Here is a 20739-nt window from a genome sequence, read left to right on the forward strand (position 1 = left end):
GTCCCCAGGTGTAGAACTTCTGTTCAGCTAGACTTCAGGCTACTCATGGTGATGGCTATTCTGTAGTTTAGTTGTAATTTTTATGTGATTGAGAGGGGAGGCAAGCAAGGCATTTACCTTTTCTGGCATTTTGACCTGAAGCCTAGACTCTATGTTCAAACTAATACCAATCTTTCTCAAACTCTCAGATAATTGAAGAGCAACACTTCCTATCTCTTTCTGTGAGTCTACACTATCTTGATATCAAAGCTAGATAAAGACATTACAAGAAAAGAAAATTGACAGGCCACTATTTTTTATGAATATTGACACAAAATCCTCAATAAAATGTTAATAAACCATACTCAGGAGTATATTAAAAGGATTACACATCATGACCATGTTGCATTTATTTCTACAATACGAAAATGTTTTAATGTATGAAAATCTATTGATATAATATATCACATAAACCAAAGTAATGCAAAAAAAAGATCTTAATAAATCAGAAAAAAAAGACTAGATTAGAACAGAAAAACATTTGACAAAATTCAACATGCTTTAATTATAACACTCACTAGTACTATAAAACTGACCTATGTATTTTTCCTTTATTCAGAACTACTTATGATTTTTTTGTTGTTGTGTTTGTGTTTTATTTTTTTTAACCTGTGATACCTTTTCTATTCTAGGATCCTACATTTACTTTATGTTGCTCTAGCATCCTCTTGTAAGTATTTCTCAGAATTTCATTGTTTTGATGACCTTAAAATTTTGAAGAATAATGGTCAAGTATGTTCTAGAATGTCTCTCAATTGAAATTTGTCTGATTTTTTTTTTTTTTTTTTTTTATGATTAGACTAGGATTGTGTGGTATAGGGGAGAAGATAACAGGATAAAGTTTAGTTTTTATTGCATATCAAGATTCTATAGTATCAATGTGACTCATCACTTTTTATATTAAACTTTATTACCTGAATTAGGCTGTGTTGTCAGGATTCTCTATTTTAAAGTTTCTTATTTTTTTTTCACTCTTCATATTGTATTCTTTGGAAATATGTATAATTTCTTTTACTTTTATTTTTAAAGACTTCATTAATTTCCAAAACATTGTATATCAACACTATTCTTACCCATCTCTCACAATAAGGTTATTCCATACATTTGTAGTATAGGTATTTCGTATTTATTTCATGTATATATTATTTTAGTCCTATGTAATATAATTTGCTTTATCACATTCTACATTTACCCCTGAGATCCCCTGAGCTCTTTTTTTATTTGCATTCATTTAAGCTTATTATCTGTATTATAAATTTCTATAGATTTTGACAAATGTGTAGTATCATATTTCACCATTATTGCAATATTAGAATAGTTTCAGTGCCCTAAAAGATCCCCTGTGCTTTGCCTATTCAAACTGCTCTACTGTTCCTGAACACCTGGCTACTGATCTTTTTATTGTCTCTGTGGACTTTCAACTCCAGAATATTATCATTGGAATGGTACAGTATACAGCATTTTCAGACTGGCTTCTTTCATTTAGCAATATATGTTTGAGATTAATCCATATCTTTTCATGGTTTGATATTTCACTTCTTTTTATAATTAAATACTTTTTTTTTAAATATAGATATACATTGTGAGTTTATTTAATTATTGAGAATTTTGGTGGATTACAGGTTAGGGCAATAATGAATAAAACTGCTATAAAAATTTGCATGCAACTTTTTGTATGGACATACAATTGTAAAATAGATGAGGACAAATCGGTAAGATGACAATTACTGGATCATATGGTATGTCTATATTTAACTTTGTAAAGAAGTGCCAAATGTCTTCAAAGTGGTTGTACAATTTTTCATCTTCATTCTTATTAGCAATAAATCAGAGTTATTGTTGCTCTTCATCCTTGCAACCAATTAGTATTGCCACGTGTTTGTTTGTTTTAGACATTCTAACAGGTGTATAGTGGTGCTTAATTGTTGTTTTAATTTATGATTACCTAATGCCTAATGATATTGAACGTCTCTTTCTATACCTATTTCCCATCTTTTGTGAAGTATCTATTCAGGTCTTCTGCCCATTTCCTGAGTTGTTTGTTTTCTTGTTGAGTTGATTTTTATATTTTGGAAACAAATCATTTATCAAATACATATTCGCAAATACTTTTCCTGACTCTGTGGCTTTTTTTTTTCATCCTCTTAATAGTATTCATTCTTAACACAGAAGGTTTAAATTTAATAAAGTCTAAATTATCAATTAATTAAGAATTATGTTCTATCTAAAAATCTAAAAGTTCATCAATAAGTCGAGGGAAACCCCAGATAAATGTTTTCTCTATTTGTAATTTCTTGTACTATATCATTTTAAGTTAAATTTTATAAAATATATAGGTTCTGTAGCTATGTTTCTTTTTTTTTTCTTTTGATTTGCATATGCACCTCTGCTTGCTTCAGCACCATTTGTTTAAAAGATTATTCTTTCTTCATGGAATTACCTTGTATTTTGGTAAGAAATCAGTTGATTGTATTCATGTGGGTCTATTTCTATTTTTATCTATTTTGTTTCACTTATCAATTTTCTATGAATTGATATTACCATGATGTTTTGGTTATCCTAGATTTATAGTAGTCTTGAAATTAAGTAGACTGTGCCCTTCGACTGTGTTGTTTTTTTGTTGGCTATTCTAATACTTTTCTCATTTCATATAGACTTTAGAATAATTTTGTCAGTATCTGCAAAATTGATTGCTGAGATTTTTATTGGAATTGCATTGAACTTATGTGTTAAGTTAGGAGAATTAAAATGTTAACAATATTAAATTATCTGATCTATGACCAGAGAATATCTTCTAACTTAATTAGATCCTCTTTAATTGCTTTTATCAGCGGAGTTTGTACTATTCCGCATATGGATCCTATAACTATTTTGTCAGATGTATATTAAATATTAATTTATTTGTTGCTACTGTCATTCTTTTATTTAAATTTAAATACCAATTATTTATTGCTGTTTTATAAAAAAGCAATTGGCTTTTGGATATTAGCCTTGTATACTGTAACTTTACTATACGCTCTTATTAGTTCCAAGCAAATTTTTGTTGATTCTTTGGGATTTACCACATAGAAAATTATGACATCTATAAATAAAAACATTATTTCTAAATTGTATATCATTTATGTTCTGTTTCTTATCTTATTATTCTTGCTAGAACTTTCAGTATAATGTTGACTAAAAGTGATCAAAGAGCTCAGAATCGCTTTAATTAAAATCGTAAAGGGAAAACATCTAGTTTCTCAATATTAAGTATAACTTGACTTGTAAAGTTTTTGTTAGTTTTTAGTAGATATTTTTTATCAAGTTGAGAAACTTCCTCTATTCCTTGTTTTCTGAGTTTTTTTTAATATTATGAATGGATGTTTGTTTTTGCCAAATGATTTTTCTAGCTCTATCAGTTTGATCATATTGTTGTGGTGCGATCAAATCCAAGACCCATGGAACCAATCAAGATGAATTGTGAGCCTTTATTAGCCAGCTGGCAACTGACTCTCTACCACACAGGTTTAGAAGAGATCAGCCTCGAGCTCCCTGAAGAGGCAGTTTATATAGCCACCAGCACATCCCTGAGCAGATCACCACACCCTGGTTAACAGTCGTCCGTTAGCATGTCCTTGATCAGATTACCCTGGTTAACAGCATCTCCTTGATCTGATTACCACACCCTGGTTAACAGAATCAGAAGTAAATATTTAATACCTGCTTACTGGAAAATTGTCCACCCAAACAATATGATTTGTCTTTTTTAGTCTGTTGATGTGATGCATTAAATTAGCTGATTTTAAAATATCGAACCATCCTTGAATATCTGGAATAAGTTTTAATTGGATGTGGAGTATATATATATATATATATATATATATATATATATATATATATTTATAATTTGTTGGATTTGATTTGCTAACATTTTATTTAAGATATTTGCATCCACATGCATTATAGACATTGGTAGTTTTTATTTTCCGAAATGTCATCGTCTACTTTTGGTATTAGGATAATATTGTCCTCATAGAAGGAGGTAGGAAGTGTTTACCTTCTATTTTATGGAATGTCGGGAGCCATTACGAGGCATTGACGTGTCACATAGCTAGAAGCAGCTGCTATATCAGCTTAAACAATGGTTTTAGGAAGCAGGATTTTAAGTTAAACATTACTGACCCCGGTGAGGAGATTTACCTCCTGAAGAAATCCTTTTAAGATAATGGAATAATTTACAGCCTTGTAAACAAGAATGTTTATGCCCTGAGAGAAGGCTATTCATGATTTACAGGGAACTAGGATGATTTAGTGTTTAGTAAACAGGGGCATGCCTAGAGCTAAGCTTATCTCTCTGTGCTTAAGTATAAATAAGCTGGGCTAAATAAACTGGAGGCTGCGGCATTGACTGTATGCTCTCCCGAAGAACTTCCCTGTCTTCCTTTTTTTTTTTTTCCTTAGGCTTCACACCCCTCTTTTAGGTGCTGTTCTATCTCAGCCAGCGGGCTCCGGCAATGGAAGAAATTATAAAAATTTGGTACTATTTCTTTATGAATGTTGGTAGAATTCACCAGTGAAACAATCAGTCTGTGGTGCTTTAAAAATATGTTATTAATTATTGATTTGGTGTTTTTTAATAGATTAAGACTATTTAAATTATTCATTTTTTATGTGAGCTTAGTGATAGCCATAACATGATCCGTTGTTTGTGAGCCTCTGTCTTATTTGTTTTTTGCTTTCAGTTTTGTATTCCCACATATGAGTGAAATTATATTGTTCACATCTTTTCTGTGTGACTTATTTTACTTAGCATGATAATCTCAAGATCCACCCCAGTTGTCACAAATGACAGTATTTTTATCTTTTCTTATGGCTGAGTAATATTTTATTGTATATGTACTGCATCTTCTTCATTCATCTCTCAAAGAGTTCTTAGGTTGTTTCTATGTCTTTGCTGCCATGAATAATGTTGTTATAAACATTGGGGTGCATATATCTTTATAGATAAATGTGTTCAATTGTTTGGGTAAATACCCAGAAGAAGGATTGCTGGTTCATATGGCAGTTTTATTCTTAATTTTTTAAGGAACCTCCATACTGTTTCCCATAGTGGCTGTACTCACCAGAAATGTATAAGTTTTCATTTTTAATTGTTGGATTTCATTTGCTAACATTTTATTTAAGGAATTTGTGTGAGACATTGATTTGTACTTTTCCTTTTCTGAAATGTCATTTTACATTACCACCAGCCATGTATAAGGGTTTGTTTTCCCTACAATCTCTCCAAAAATTGTTATTACTTGCTCTGTTGATGTTAACCATTCTAACAGATATGAGGCGGTATCTCATTGTGGTTTTGATTTGGCATTTCCTAATAGCTATTGAAGTTGAGCATCTTTTCACGTGTCTGTTGGCCATTTGTATGTCTTCTTGGAAGAAATTTTGTTCAAGTCTCCTTGTCATTTTTCATTTTTTTTATTGTTAAATTGTATGAGTTCTTTGCATATTTTGAATATTAACCGCTCAACAAATGTGTTGTTTGCAAATATATTCACCCATTCAGTTGGTGGCCTCTTTCTCTTGTCGATGGTTTGTTTTGCTGTGCAGAAGCTTTTTAGTTTAATAGAGTCCTGTTTTTTGTTTGTCTGTGTTAATTTTTGCTTTTATTTTGCCTTTGGGAATGAAATTATAAATTTCTCTCTGAATCCAAGGTCTATGATTTTAAATCTGTGTACTTCTTTGAAATGTATTTTTTCAGGTCTTATGTTTAGGGTTTTGATCCTTTTTGACTTAATTTTGGTGTATGATGACAGATAACAGTCCAATTTTATTCTTTCACGTGTGGCTCTCCAATTTTTCCAGCACCATTTAAAGAGGCTTCTTTTCATCCAGTGTTATGTTTTTGACCTTGTTGAAAATTATTTGCCGTTATAAACAGGGTTTATTACTGGGCACTCAATTCTGTTTCATTAGTCTGTGTGTGTGTGTGTGTCTCTCTCTCTCTCTCTCTCTCTCTCTCTCTCTTTTTTGCCAATAGTATGCTGTTTTGATTTATTATTACATTATAGTATAATTTTAGGTAAGGGAGAGTGATACTTCCAGTATTGTACTTTTTTCTCAGAATTGCTTTGGCTATTCAGAGTCTTTTGTGATTTCATATGCATCTGACGATTATTTTTTCTATTTCTTTAAAAAATTCCATTGAGATTTTCATGGGCATTGCATTAAATTTTATATATTGCTTTGGGCAATAAGGTCATTTTCACTATGTTGATTCTTCCAACCATGAACACAAAATATCTTTCCATTTCTTTGTGTCTTCTTAAATTTATTTTAATAATGTCTTGTAGTTTTCAGTGTATAACTGCTTCACATGATTTATTAAGTTTATTCCTTGGTCTTTTATTTTATTCTTTTTGTTATGATTGCAAAAGAAATTTTTTTTAATTGCTTTTTAAAAAACATTAATTGTTAGTATATAGTAATGCTATGGATTTTTCTACACTGTTTTGGTATCCTGAAGTCTTTAGGGTTTTCTGTATAGAGAATTATGTCATCTGCAGAAAAGTAACTATTTGATTTCTTTAGTCCCAATTTGATTGCCTTCTATCTTTCTTTTTCCTGACTGCTCTTGCTAGGACTTACAACACTATATTAAATAAGAGCAGTGAAAGAAGGCATCCTATGTTGTTTCTGATCTTAGAGAGAAAGCTTTCAGTTTTTCATTATAAAGTATGATACTAGCTGAGGATTTGTCATGTGTGACCTTTATTATGTTGAAGTACTTTTATTCTATACCCATTTCACTAATTGTTTTACTCATAAATTAATGCTACATCTTGTTAAAGGCATTTTCTGCATATATTGAGATGATCATACAATTGTTATCCTTGATTTTATTTATGTGTAGTATCACATTAATTTATTTGCATATGTTGAACCATCCCTGTTCCCCTGGAATGAAACCCACTTGATCATAATGTATTGTCTTTTAAATGTATTTTTGTATTTGATATGATTTGCCAGTTTTGTTTGTTTGTTTAGGATTTTTGCATCTGTATTTATCAGAGATATTGGTCTCTAGTTTTCTTTTTTTGTGTGTTATCTTTGCCAGGTTTTGGTATAGGGTAATGTTGGCCTCATAAAATCAATTAGAAAGCAGTGTCTCATTTTTCAACTTTTTAAAAAATGTTGAGAAGAACAAGTATTGAATCATCTTTGAATGTTTTGGAGAATTTACTAGTAAAGTCATCCAGTTTTGGACTTTATATTTTTGGGAGGTTTTTGATGATTGTTCCAATTTCTTTACTGTTGCTTGATCTATTTATATTTTGCATTTCTTTGTGATTCAGTCTAGGAAGGCTATTTATTGCTAAGGCATTGTCCATTTCTTCTAAGTTATTGAATTTGGTGGTATATAATTTTTCATTGTATTCTTGTATGATACTTCATGTTTCAATGATATTTGTCATAACTTTTCTTTCATTTATGATTTTATTTGTGCCCTTTCTCTTTTTCCTTAGTGAGTTCAGCCAGGGGGTTGTCATTTTTTTTTTTTAATCTTTTCAAAGAAATGATTCTTTATTATATTAATTTTTTCTATTGTATTTTTCTTCTCAATTTTATTTAATTCTGCTCTAGTTTTTGTTACTTCTTCCTTCTGCTGAGTTTGGACTTCAATTATTTTTATTTTTCTAGTTTTTTTTTAAGCTGTAATTTTAGGTTTTGTTTTTTTTTTTTTAATTTCTTGAGATAGACCTGTAATATGAACTTTCCTCTATTGCCACTTTTGATGTATACTAAAAGTTTTGTTATGTTGTGTTTTTCATATTCATTTATTTTTATGTATCTCTTTATGTCTCTTTTCATTTCTTCTTTGATAATTTATTTTATGACCCAGTCATTCTTTAGTAACATGTTGTTTATTCTCTGCATATTTGTGGTTTTTCTCACTTTCTTTTTGTAGTTGATCTTTAGTTTCAAAGAATTATGGTTGGGATATACGCTTGGTATAATTTCTAGTGTTTTGTTTGTTTGTTTGTTTGTTCCCTTTGTGCCAAAAGATATAAGAAGAGCAATGCCAGTGTGTTTACTGCCTGTTTTCTTCTAGGAGCTTTATCGTTTCAGGGCTTATAGTTAAGTCTTTAATTGATTTTGAATTTAATCTTCTATATGGTTTAAGAAAGTCATTCATTTTTATTTTTATTTTTTACATGTATCTGTCCAGTTTTCCAAACACCATTTATTGAATAAACTGCCCATGTCACACTTTATATTCTTGCATTCTTTGTCATAGATTAAATGATAATACAGGCATGGATTTATTTATGGGCTCTTTATGCTTTTCTATTGATTTTTGTGTCTGTTTTTATGCCAGTATCATGATACTTTGATAACTATATTCCTGCAGTAGAGTTTGATATCAAGTAGCATGATACCTCTATCTTTGTTTTTCTTTCTCAATATTGTCATGGTTATTTGAGGTCTATAAAAGTTCCATATAAATGTTTGGATTATTTGTTTTAGTTTTGCAAAAAAAAAAAAAAATGCCATATATATTTTGATAGTTTGCATTGAATCTATAGATTGCTTTGGGTAATATGGACATTTTAATGATGTTAATTTTTCCTATCCTTGAGCATGATATATGTTTACATTTATGTGTATTTTCTTCAATTTCTTTCTTCAAAGACATAATTTTCTGAGTATAGATCTTTTACTACCTTAGTTAAGTTTATCCCTAGGATTTTTTTTCTTTATAAAATTGTAAATGGGATTATTTCCTTAACTTCTCTTTTATAGTTCATGTAAAAGTGCAAATAATTTCTGAATATTAATTTTGTATCATGTTATTCTATTAAATTTATTAGTTTTTATAGTTTTTTGATAGAATCTTTAGGGCTCGCTATATATAGTATCATGTAATCTGCAAATAATGATAGTTTTACTACCTTTCCATTTTGAATATTTTTTATTTCCTTTTCTAGTCTGATTGCCATGACTAGAACTTCCAAAACCATATTGAATAAAAGTGGTGAAAGTGGACATTCTTGTCTTATTCCTGATCTTAAGAAAAACACTTTTAGCTTGTTCTCATTGAGTATGTTAACCTTGGGTTTGTCATATATGACCTTTATTATGTTAAAGTAGATTCCCTCTATTCCCACTTTGCTGAGAGTTTTTATTATAAATGGATGCTGGATTTTGTCAAATTTTTATTCTTCATCTATTGATATAATCATATGGTTTTCATCTTTTAATTTGTTAATATGGTGTATCATATTTATTGATTCAGGAATATTGAGGCAAACTTGTATTCCAGGAATAAATCCAACTTGATCATGTTGTTCTTTTTAATGTACTGCTAAATTCAATTTGCTAATATCTTGTTGAGAATTTTTGCATGTATGTTCATCAGGGATATTGGCTTATAATTTTTTTCTTTTTTTTTGTAATGTCTTTGACTGGTGTGGAAATCAATGTAATGATGGCCTCATAAAATAAACTTGGAAGTCTTTTCTCCTTTGGCATTTTTTAAAAAATAGATTGAGAAAGATAGGTCTTAATTCCTCTTTAAATGGTTGATAAAATTTACCTGTGCAAGCCCTCCAATTGAGTACTTTTGTGGGGAATTTTTTGATTACTGATTCAATTTTGTTAGTAGTAATCAGTAACTTCAGATTTTCTGTTTCTTCTTGATTCAGCCTTGAAATATTGAATGTTTGTTTCTAGGACTGTATCCATTTCTTCCAGATTGTTCAATTTATTGACATATAAGTGCTCGTAGTATTTTCTTATAATCTTTCGTATTTCTGTGGAGTCAGTTGTCACTTCCTCTTTTATTTTTAATTTGATTTCTTTTGGGTCCTATTTTTAATGAGTCTGGTTAAAGATTCGTCAATTTTGTCTTTCTCTTTAAAAAACCAACTCTTGTTTTCTTTGATCTTCTGAATCATTTTTTTAGACTATATTTTGTTCACTTCCACTTTGATCTTTATTGTTTGCTTCCTTCTAATAACTTTGGGATTTATTTGCGCTTTTTATTTTTTATTTTTAGTTTCTATAAGTGTAGGTTTAGATTGTTTATATGATCATTTTTCATGTTTCTTGAGGTAAGCCTGCATCGCTATAAATTTCCCTCTTAGGACTACTTTCAATGTGTCCCATAGATTTTGGGTTGTTGTTTTTATTTTCATTTGTCTCAAGGTATCTTTCGATTTTTGTATCTCATTATTAACCTATTCATTGTTCAGTAGTACGTTATTTAGCCTTCATGTGTTTGTGTGTTTTTGTTTTCCTCCTTGTAATTGATTCCTAGTTTCATACCATACAATTTCAATCTTAAATTTATTCAGACTTGTATTGTGGCCTAACATGTGACCTTTCTTGGAAAATATTTCATATGCATTTGAGGAGCATATATATTCTGCTGTTTTAGGGTAAAATGCTTTAAAAATATTAACTAAATCTATCTGGTCTAGTGTGTTATTTAAGACTACTGTTTCCTTGTTAATTTTCTTTCTAAAAGATCCATGCATTCATGTCAATGGAATGTTAAATTTCCCTATTATGATTGTATTAGTGTCAATCTATCTCTTTATGTTGGTTAATATATTTTTATACATTTAGGCGCTTTTATACTGGGTGCATAAATGTTTACTAGTGTTCTATCTTCTTATTTGATTAATCACTTTATCAATATGTACTTTTCTTCTTTGTCTCTTTTCGTAGCTTTTGATTTAAAGTGTATTATGTCTAATTTAAGTATTGTTATCCCAGCTTTTTTTTTTTACACTTTTATTTGCATGAAATATCTTTTTTCAAGCCTTTACTTTTAGTCTATGTATCATTCAATCTGAAGTGGATCTCTTGCAGACAACATATGCATGAGTCTTGTTTTCTTATACATTCAACTACCCTATGTCTTTTTTGGAGCATTTAATTTATTTATATTTAAAATGATTATTGATAGATATGTAGTTATTGCCCTTTTATTATTTTATTATTTATATTTACATTCCTTTTTTCTCTTCTTTCTAAAAAGTCCTTTTTAATTTCTTTATTGACATGGTAATGATGAACTCTTTTAGCTTTTCTTTGTCTGAAGCTCTTTATATCTCCTTCAATTTTAAATAATAGCTTTGCTCTGTAGAGTAGTCATAGTTGTAGGTCTTTGGTTTTCATCACTTTGAATATTCTGTGCTAATCTCTACTGACCTGTAAAATTTCTGTTGAGAAATCATTTGACAGTCTCTCTTATAGGTAACTAACTGGCTTTTTCTTTCTGCTTTTAAAATTCTCTTTTTGTCTTTACTTTTGTCACTTTAATTATGATGTGTCTCCTTATCATTCTTTTTAGATTCATCTTGTTTGGGACTCTGTACTTCCTACTCTTATATGTCTATTGTTTTCTGCAGGTTTGGGAAATTTTATGTTAATTTTTCTTCAAATAGGGTCTCAATATTTTGCTCTCTTCTCTGGCATCTCTATGATATAAATTTTGATACAATTGATGATGTCCCAGAGGTCCCTTAAACTGATCTCATTTTTATTTATTTATTTTTGCTGTTTTGATTTGGTATTTTCTCTTACCTGGTCTTCTGGATCCCTGATTTGATCCTCTATCTTATCTGTTGATTTTATTTAGTGTATTCTTCATTTCTGACTGGTACTTTCTTATGGTATCTATATTCTTTTGTTATTCTTATTATCTCTTAAATTTTTCACTAAGTTTCCTGAACATTCTTATATTCCTTCTTTTAAATTCTGTATCCAGTGGATAGCTTGTCTTGATTTTGTTTAGGTTTTTTTGGGGGGGTGGGGGGTGGGGGGAGGGATTCTCCTATTCTTTCATTTGGGACATATTTTTTTGTTTCCTCATTTTGCTTACTCTCCATGTTTGTTACTATGTATTAGGTACATCTGCTACATCTCTAAGTCTCAACCAGTTGTTTTATGTAGTTGGTGCCCTATGGGTTCCAGTGCCAGAGTCTCCCTGATTGGGTGCTATGAAAGTGTTCCCTTTGTGGGTTTTGTGTGCCTTCCTGTAATTGAACCTTGATTAATACTGGCAAATCAGCAGGTAAGACTGAATCTCAGGCTGACTGTCTGTGAGGATTGGCCTTGCTCGCATTGTGGGAACTCTTGTATCAGGGCTGACCACATGAAGCAAAATTTGTCCCAGCTGGCTCTAATGCCCGTGGGAACCACCTTTTGGTTACACCAGTTATGAGACTAATCAGGTAGTACTCTATTGTATTCTGAAGCTGGCCTCCAGCTGTTTTGGTTAGGGGGCCTCTTAGTAGGGGCTCCCATGTGGGCTAATGTTATCTTCTGCCTGTGACTGGCCTTGGGCTACCTGGTTGGAGCTGCAAAGTGATGTGTCATTGGTTGCTACCTATGCTGGACCTGGAAACCCATGTGAGAAGCCATGCTGCAAATGGAGGTTGGCTTCCACCAGTACCAGGTCTAGGGCAATTCATATCTTAAAGCCCAGGGCACCCTGAGACCTGCTGCTGCCAGGAGGCTGCTGGTAAGGCTCGGCTGCTTAAAGAATTGTGGGCAACATGCAAGTGTGGTACAGCAGGGTATGAGAGAGTCACCAGGTTGGGGTAAGTGGTATTCACCATATATTCTCAGGTTTGACACCAGAGCTGAGTCCTTTGATACTCAGCAATAGGCTCAAAGCATACTAAGGCCAGCCACTGCCTACCCAGGGCCCACAAATCCCTGAGAATTGTCCAATAAAGATTGCAGCATGGGTCGGGTTTTGCTTCTTGCTCTTGAAAGTGTCTCTTTTAGTGAATAAATTAGGTGGGGGGGGGGGTGGTCCCAAGTAATCACCAGAGTACAGCAAGAGAATTTCTCCAGGCCAATGCAGATTCAGATTCAGCCCTGGTTGCGGAAGACTCAAAATAGGAAAAATGGCAGCTGTTTCTTGAACCCTCACCCTGAAGCCACACAACTCAGTCTCTTCCTGTATTTCTCTGGTGCCTCTGTCCCACCCCAGAGCCCAGGGGGAGTGCCTGAGAGTGAAATAGTTTGTGTGCAGGTCCTTTAAGTACAACAATATTTTCAGCAGCCTTCTCTCTTACCTGGGTAGACCAAATCCCCACTAATTTTCGCAGCCAGATGCTGTGGGGTCTCCTCTTCTGGCATGTTTGCTCTGGGATGGGGAGCCCTGGTGTGGGCTGAGACCTCTCACTTCTCAGGGGGAAACTCCATGGCTGAGATAGCCCTCCCGATTCTCAGCCACTACGCATGGGTGTGGGGCCAGCTGATTCCAAATCTTCACCCCTCCTTCCAGTCTTGACACGGTTTCTTCTTCACATCCTGATTTATAGGACATCTGTTAAACTCATCCTCAGATGGTTTTTTATGTTGATTGGTCTATAATTTAGTTGTAATTTTAATACTATCATAGGAGGAAGCAATCACAGTGTTTTCGAGTCTGCCATCTTGACTCTACTCTCTTTTTTTATTTCTTGGTTAGAGTTTTTATCTCTCCACTTCCATTAACAGCATATCTTGTTGTTATCCACTTTTTCTACTATACTCTTAATATACAAATCACAGTTATTTTAAATCATATTTGATAATTCTGACATTGTGTCATGAATATTATTTTAATCTTGCTTTTATTCTTTGCACAGTTTTTGTCTTTTGACATGTCTTGTAATTCTTTTGTTTGTTTGTATGTTAAAGACAGTCATGTATAATGTAATCTCTTCTGAGGTAAACTGAGAACATTTTGTGAGGATATATGCTAATCTGAGTAGAAATTTGGTTGTGTTTAATGTTTACTATAGTTGTAGTTGCCAAAGGCTTCAAGTTTTTCTCATATTCTTGATATTTTCTCACCTTTTTACTTTAGTCTTCCCTAAGAAATTTTTTTCAGAGAGATTCTGCATGTTTCATCTTATTTTGCTATAAAGCGTTATTATTTTACTGGAGTTTTGATGAAATGATGGTAAAGTTTGATGGAGGATGATAATTAAAGTTATAATTAATTTCACCAGTTTTTCTCCAATATTAAAGCATTTCTTTCCATATCCTGTATCCCCTATGAGGCCACAGCATTACGATCTACTTTCTTAAATCTCTAACCTCTGTTGATTATATCCTTCCACCATTTAGGTAAAACAGAAAGACTATAGGAATCTTGCAGGAGATGAATGACTTTCAGCTAAGTAAAATAAGGTTCTGTCAATGTTGTTTTTAATTGGAGAGTATTTTTTTGTTATGGAGATGACAATATGTCTGTTTCTCCCAATGATTATACACCCCACACACCTTCAGTCTGTATAACATCTTTCTTAGATTTTCATTGTGAGAATTTATTGAGGTATCGGAGGTAAAGAACATGAAAGTGTGGGGGTCCTCCTTAAGACTGTAGTCCCTAGAAGTTGCTCAATATCACACTAGTCTGTATTCTGTATTCAGCAAATAATCAAAATTACCACTAAAGTGTTCCTATCAGTTTAAAGCTCCTTAACAGCTTCTATTCTAAGCAGTTTTGAGCTACTACACTGAACGTAGATGTTTGCCCTATAACTATAGTTTTCTGATAGGTCAAAGAAATGTCTGAGATTTTTAGTTTGTTAGCTTTTCTTTCTGTAAGCACATGAGTGAGGACCTTCAAGCCCTTCATTTATCAGACCTGAAGCCCTCTATTAGACTTTACACTTCACTTCATGAGAACAAAATTTATGTGTATTATTATTGCATTTCCAGTAGCTAGCACAATGCCTAGAACATAGAAGATATTTGATAAATATATTAAGAAATAATTTATAGGGGGAGGAGAATAGGGAGTTATTGTTTAATACGTATAGAGTTTCAGTTTTATAAGATGAAAAATGTTGTAGATGGTGATTATGGTCATAAAGCAATGTGATTCTGTTTAAAACAACTGAACTGTACACTAAAAAATAGTTAAGATGGTAAAATTTATGTTATGTGTATTTTACCACAATAACGAAAGAAAAGAAAAAAACCAAACATCTCATCTTTTCAATTTTTATACAATTAAAAATGTATATATCTATATTGTTAATTATACAAATGAAACATATTCATTATAAAAAATGAGAAAACATAAGAAGGGTAAAAAAGAGTAAGAGACCTTTCAAATTGGTATTAAAGAGGTACAAAAAGCTATTTTAAAATAGTCTAAAATGAATTACTAAAGGATGTGTGAAAGATCTTTCCTTGTACTCTTAGCAACATTGTCATTCTTAGAAAACAATATCCATTTGATAAAGTGAAGCAGCCCATTGTTTTTCTAATTTGCCTTTCTCTTATTACTAATAATATTTTGTTTTTTCATGTAGTGAGACGTCTATTTTGTGTGTACTTGTTAAAAAACAATATCTTTTCCTCCTTTTATTTTGGAATGTGTTTCTTGACTTGTAAAATTCTATTAAGAATATTAACTTTGTCTAGTACATATTAGCAAACATTTTTTCCTCATTTCTCTTGTTTTGTTTACAGTACATTTTGTCATAAAACATCCTTTATTTTTATGTCATAAAAAGGAAAGTAAACCTATTTAAAAATAGTAATAATGTATGGATAGAGAATAAATAGAAATACCTAAACCTATTTGAAAATGTAGAGTTCATTTTATATCAACAAAGAAAAGTCCAACTTCTGAAATTATCAACTTTTGTTTAGGAGAATAACAACTACCCACATTATTAAACACATATTATTAAACAGAAATGAAATACTGCTTTTCTATCAAAGCTAATAGTGATATTTTATTTCCTTAAAATTTTCTTTTAAGTAAACTTTTGACCAGCACAGCTCCCAGGGTTATGGGCAATCTCATTATAAGCAATTTACCACATTAATCCCCTGGACATGTGCCGTCCCTAAATTAGGAGACAGTTTTGCAATTCATTGAATGTTAGGAGTGAGTATGCAGCCAATGCATACCATTAATCCCTTTACCTCTGACAAGTTATGTTATATAAGTTGTAGATAGAATTCCTGTTTTAGAGATCTACGAGACAAACAGAATTAGAGGTACCAACCCAAGTATAATATTTTTGAATAATTTGTGGCCTCTTCTCACTACATCCAACATGGTCATCAATAGCAGAAAATTTAGCTATGTTTATTATACAACAAACAAAAGAAAATTTTAGAACACGATTTTTTGTTTTTATTTTTTTTTATTGCAGGCATTTTCTGTAATATTATTACTCTAGTCTTGTAGAGGTAGAATGTATTAGAACAAGAAGTATCAACATTCTTTTCCACAATGTTGATATTAAGCTAAATTATTCATCTATATCTGATTTAGGGAACGTAAACAGTGTGTAAAATCCCAAACTCCTGGGGAGGTGAGAATCAGCCTGAGAAACCATGGATTTTTGAGTAAGCATAGGTGTTAGTTTAATCCTGGCTGTGTATGACATTAGTGGGTTTTGTTTTGTTTTGTTTTGTTTTGTTTTGTTTTCTCATCTTGAAAATGAGATAGTTCTCCCAAATGTTTTAAAAATTAAAAGGCATATATATTGTTCAACTACCCAAAAAATATTTGGCAAATAATAGGAACTAGATGACTCATAGTTGATTAATAATCCCATTCAAATTTAGAGTGGGACTGGATTAAAGAAGAAAAAATAAATAAAAGCAAAGTAAGAAGCATCTAGGGCAAATAATTGTATTGAAATGTGTTCTGTTAAGCTTTATTATTCTTCATTTATATCCTTTGGGGATTTCTGGGCAAGATTACTGGCGAGCATCAATCTCAAATTATTTAAACTGATGTGGTCTTAGAAAGCTATGTTTCCATCAAATGGCAACCACACACATGGAACTTCTAATTTCAGCAAATTATTTAATTGTGTGTGTGTGTGTGTGTGTGTGTGTGTGTGTGTGAGTGAGTGAAATAAGTATTTTTTTCAAATACTGCTTAGCTTTTTGGAATTGTTACCCAGTAAAGTTCTATAAAAAGAAAGGGACACATACACATGCAGACATATAAATTCATACATGTGTGAACACAGATGCATGTATATTTATCCATAGTAATCAGATTATGAAAAAAAATATTGGTGTTTACCTGTTTCTTCAGAACTTTTGAGCTAATTTCTATCAATTTATATTTTCTATCACCAAGAATTACCAATGATTAAAATGAATAATTTTGGACAACTTTTCTTGTATCTAAGTGACTTTCTCTTAAAGATAGAGTAAATAAAACATTATGAAAATCTTGGCTCGCATCTTACAAACATATGAAAGAATGCCATGTATAGAGGCTCTAATCCTAGGTGTGTGTTATTAGTGCTAATGAAATTGCTATAACTGGTTGTTATAAAATGGTGTTTCCCTCACTGAGAAATCTTATCTACAGGGGAAAATTATCCTTTCTGGATTTAGAATAGATTTTATTCACAGTTGGCATACATTCGAGATATCTAAATCCATTCTTTTAAGTAACTTAGCAAAATACTTCCAAACTGAATTTATTTCCAAAACTACTGTCGAAAGGACAACATATTGTTATTGGTCATTTACAATAGAAGATCACTAAACTGAATACTGCACCGATTTAATCCATATTCTATAAACATTATACACTAGTGTTAATGGAATCCTGAATATTCTTTGCTAGTAAATCTTTGTCTAATATGGCTGCCCCATACTCCTCTTATAAAATGTGCTTCCTTCTATTTTTTTTTGTGAATTATATAATTTAAATAAATATTTTATGAACAAATTTTAAATGAGTGAAATAAAACAGATATTTATTTTCTTTTGTAGTTCTCTCTGTTTCTTTGTATCTCTTTTATTTTCTTTTTATGTTACAAAAACTGAGCCGAATTACTGGGAACATCTTGATTACATCGATTGGACAAAAAGTTGCTGTCTGTATTTATGGGGTAGAATATATTTTAGTCTTATTTTTTGTGGGTTTTTTTTTTTTTGGTATTTCTTTTATTCAACATAGTGTCTTCAAAACAAAAACTAAGTGAGTTGATTACCATCAGACCTACCCTATAGAAATACTAAAGGAAGTCTTCTAGTTAGAAATAAAAGGATGCAAGACAAGAATTCGACTCAATATAAAGGCATAAAAATCTATGATAAAAACAAATATTTAGACAAGTAAAAAAAGTGGATATTACTACAAATTTCTTTTGTGATTTTATCTTTTATTTACCATAGAATTTAAAATAAAATATGTAAATGAATCATAAATTAATGTTATTGTGCACACGATATATAAGGATGTAATTTGTGATACCAGTAACACATAGAGATGAATTGTAGCTGAATATAAGTACTGTTTTTGTATGCAATTGAAGTTAAATTAGTATCAGTTAAATTTCTATAACTTTAAAATATTATATGTAATCCCCATAGTAGCCAGAAAGAGTATCTATAGAAAATATACAGAATAAAATAAGAAGGGATTAAGATGTGTCACTGTAATAAACAAACAAACAAACAAATGACTAAACAAGAAAAAAAGGCAAAAATGGAATTAGTAGAGAACAAAAACTATAAAACATACATAAACAAAAACCAAAATAGAAGTAATTCCTTCTGTATTAGTAATTGCTTGAAATGTGAATGTATTTTTTGCGATTAAAATATAAGGATTGGTAGAATAGACAAATATTTGTGACCTATTTGCTGTCTATAAGAGGTATATATATATATATAATAAAACTAGAGCAGGTAAATTATATATATATATTAGATAGATAAATAGATAGATCACAATAGATCTAAAGAGATAAAATAGGCTAAAAGTGAAAGAACAGAAAAAGATATTTCATGTAAATAGTAACCAAAATACAGTTGCGGTTACTATTAAATAAAATAGACTTTACATTAAAAATTTTTGAAAGACAAAAAAAAGACCAATATATTGATAAAGGCATAAATTCATTAAGAAGATATAACAATTATAAACATATATGCATCAAATATCAGAGCCCCCCAAAGACATGAAAAGACATGAAGCAAACATTGACAGAACTGAAGGAAGAAATAGTTAAAACAGTAATAGTTAAAAACTTTAGTGCACCCCTTTTGATAATAGGTAGTAAAAGAATAGCAAAATAAACCCCAAAATATCACAAAAATCTTTAGTGATCACAATGAAATGAAGCTAAAACTCAATAGCAGAAAACTGGATAAGTCACACATACATGGAAATTAAACAGCACATCTTAAACAACATTTTGGTCAAAGAAATCACAAAGAAAATTGAAATATACTTGGAGGCAAATAAAAGTGAAAACACAACATAACAAAATTTATAATTTATGAAATGCAATGAGAGCAGTGACAAAAAAGGTAATATTTATCTGTAAATGCATACATTAAATCTAAATTTACATTTTAATCCACTAGTAAAAGCATAACCAACTAAACTACAAAATAGCAGAAGAAAAACATAATAAAACTAGAGCAGGTAAATTATATAGAGATTAGAAAAATAATAGAGAAAAATAAATTAAACCAGATTTTTTTCCTTCAAGAGATCAAAAATGTTTTTTTTTAAAGTATTAGCTAGATTGACTATGAAAATAAAAAACTCAAATTTCTAAAATCAGAAATGAAAGTGAACATATTATTACTAAAATTATAGAAATAAAGATTGTTAGCATACTATAAGCAAATTTACCTCAATAAATTGAATAGCCAGATGAAATGAACAAACCCCCCAAAAAGTACACAATTAAACTATGAATAAATAGAAAATATCAAAGGATCTATAACTATTAATCAAATTAAATCAGTAATAATAATTTTAAAAATCTAAAAATAAAACCTTTGGATAAAATGGCTTCAATGGTGAGTTCTAATAAACATTTAAAAAGTTAACAACTATTCTTAAATTCTTCCAAATTTTTAAATAGAATGGAACATTTTCTAACTTATTCTATGAGGGCTACATTACTGAATTACTTTGATTCTAGATCTAAACAAGAATATTCCATTAAAAAAAAAAAAACAACTACAGACCAATATTCCTTAAAAATACTATTGTCAAATTCTCAATTAAATGTTAGTATATCAAATTTGTACTCAACAGTGTTTTATAAGAATTATTATACACCATAACCATGGTGTATTTATTCCTATAATGCATGGATGGTTCAACATTAGAAAATTAATATATGTAATGTACTATATTAATGGAATGAAAGAAGATCTCATATAACATTCTCAATTGATGTAGAAAACTAATTTTATGATACCTTTTATCAATAAAAAATACTGAACAGACTAAGAATAGAAGGAAAATAACTAAACATTGTAATGATCACATGTGAAAAAACAGCAAGCAGCTGGTATCATGTACAATGGTAAAAATTTCCCCAAGTTTGGGAACCAGACAAGAATGCTCACTTTCACCACTTCTGTTCAACATAGTATTGAACTTTTTAAGCCAGAGAAATTAGCTGAGAGAGAAAAAGAAAGAGAGAGACAGAGAGAAGGAGAAAGAGAGAGAGAGAAACAGAGAGACAGAGACAAAGGCAGACACAGAGAGACAGAGAGACAGATCCAAATCAGAAGTAAATATGTTTTTAGATAACCACATCTCATATGCAGAAAACCTTAAATATTCTATAAAAAAATTGTTAGAGCTAATTAAAAAATTCAGCTAAGTTACTGGATACAAAATAAATCATAAAAGTCTGTTCCATTTTCAAACACTAACAATAAATATTCTGAAAAGAAAATTAA

The sequence above is a fragment of the Rousettus aegyptiacus genome, unplaced genomic scaffold (assembly GCF_014176215.1).
Source record: "Rousettus aegyptiacus isolate mRouAeg1 unplaced genomic scaffold, mRouAeg1.p scaffold_m13_p_2, whole genome shotgun sequence".
Taxonomy (NCBI): Eukaryota; Metazoa; Chordata; class Mammalia; order Chiroptera; family Pteropodidae; genus Rousettus; species Rousettus aegyptiacus.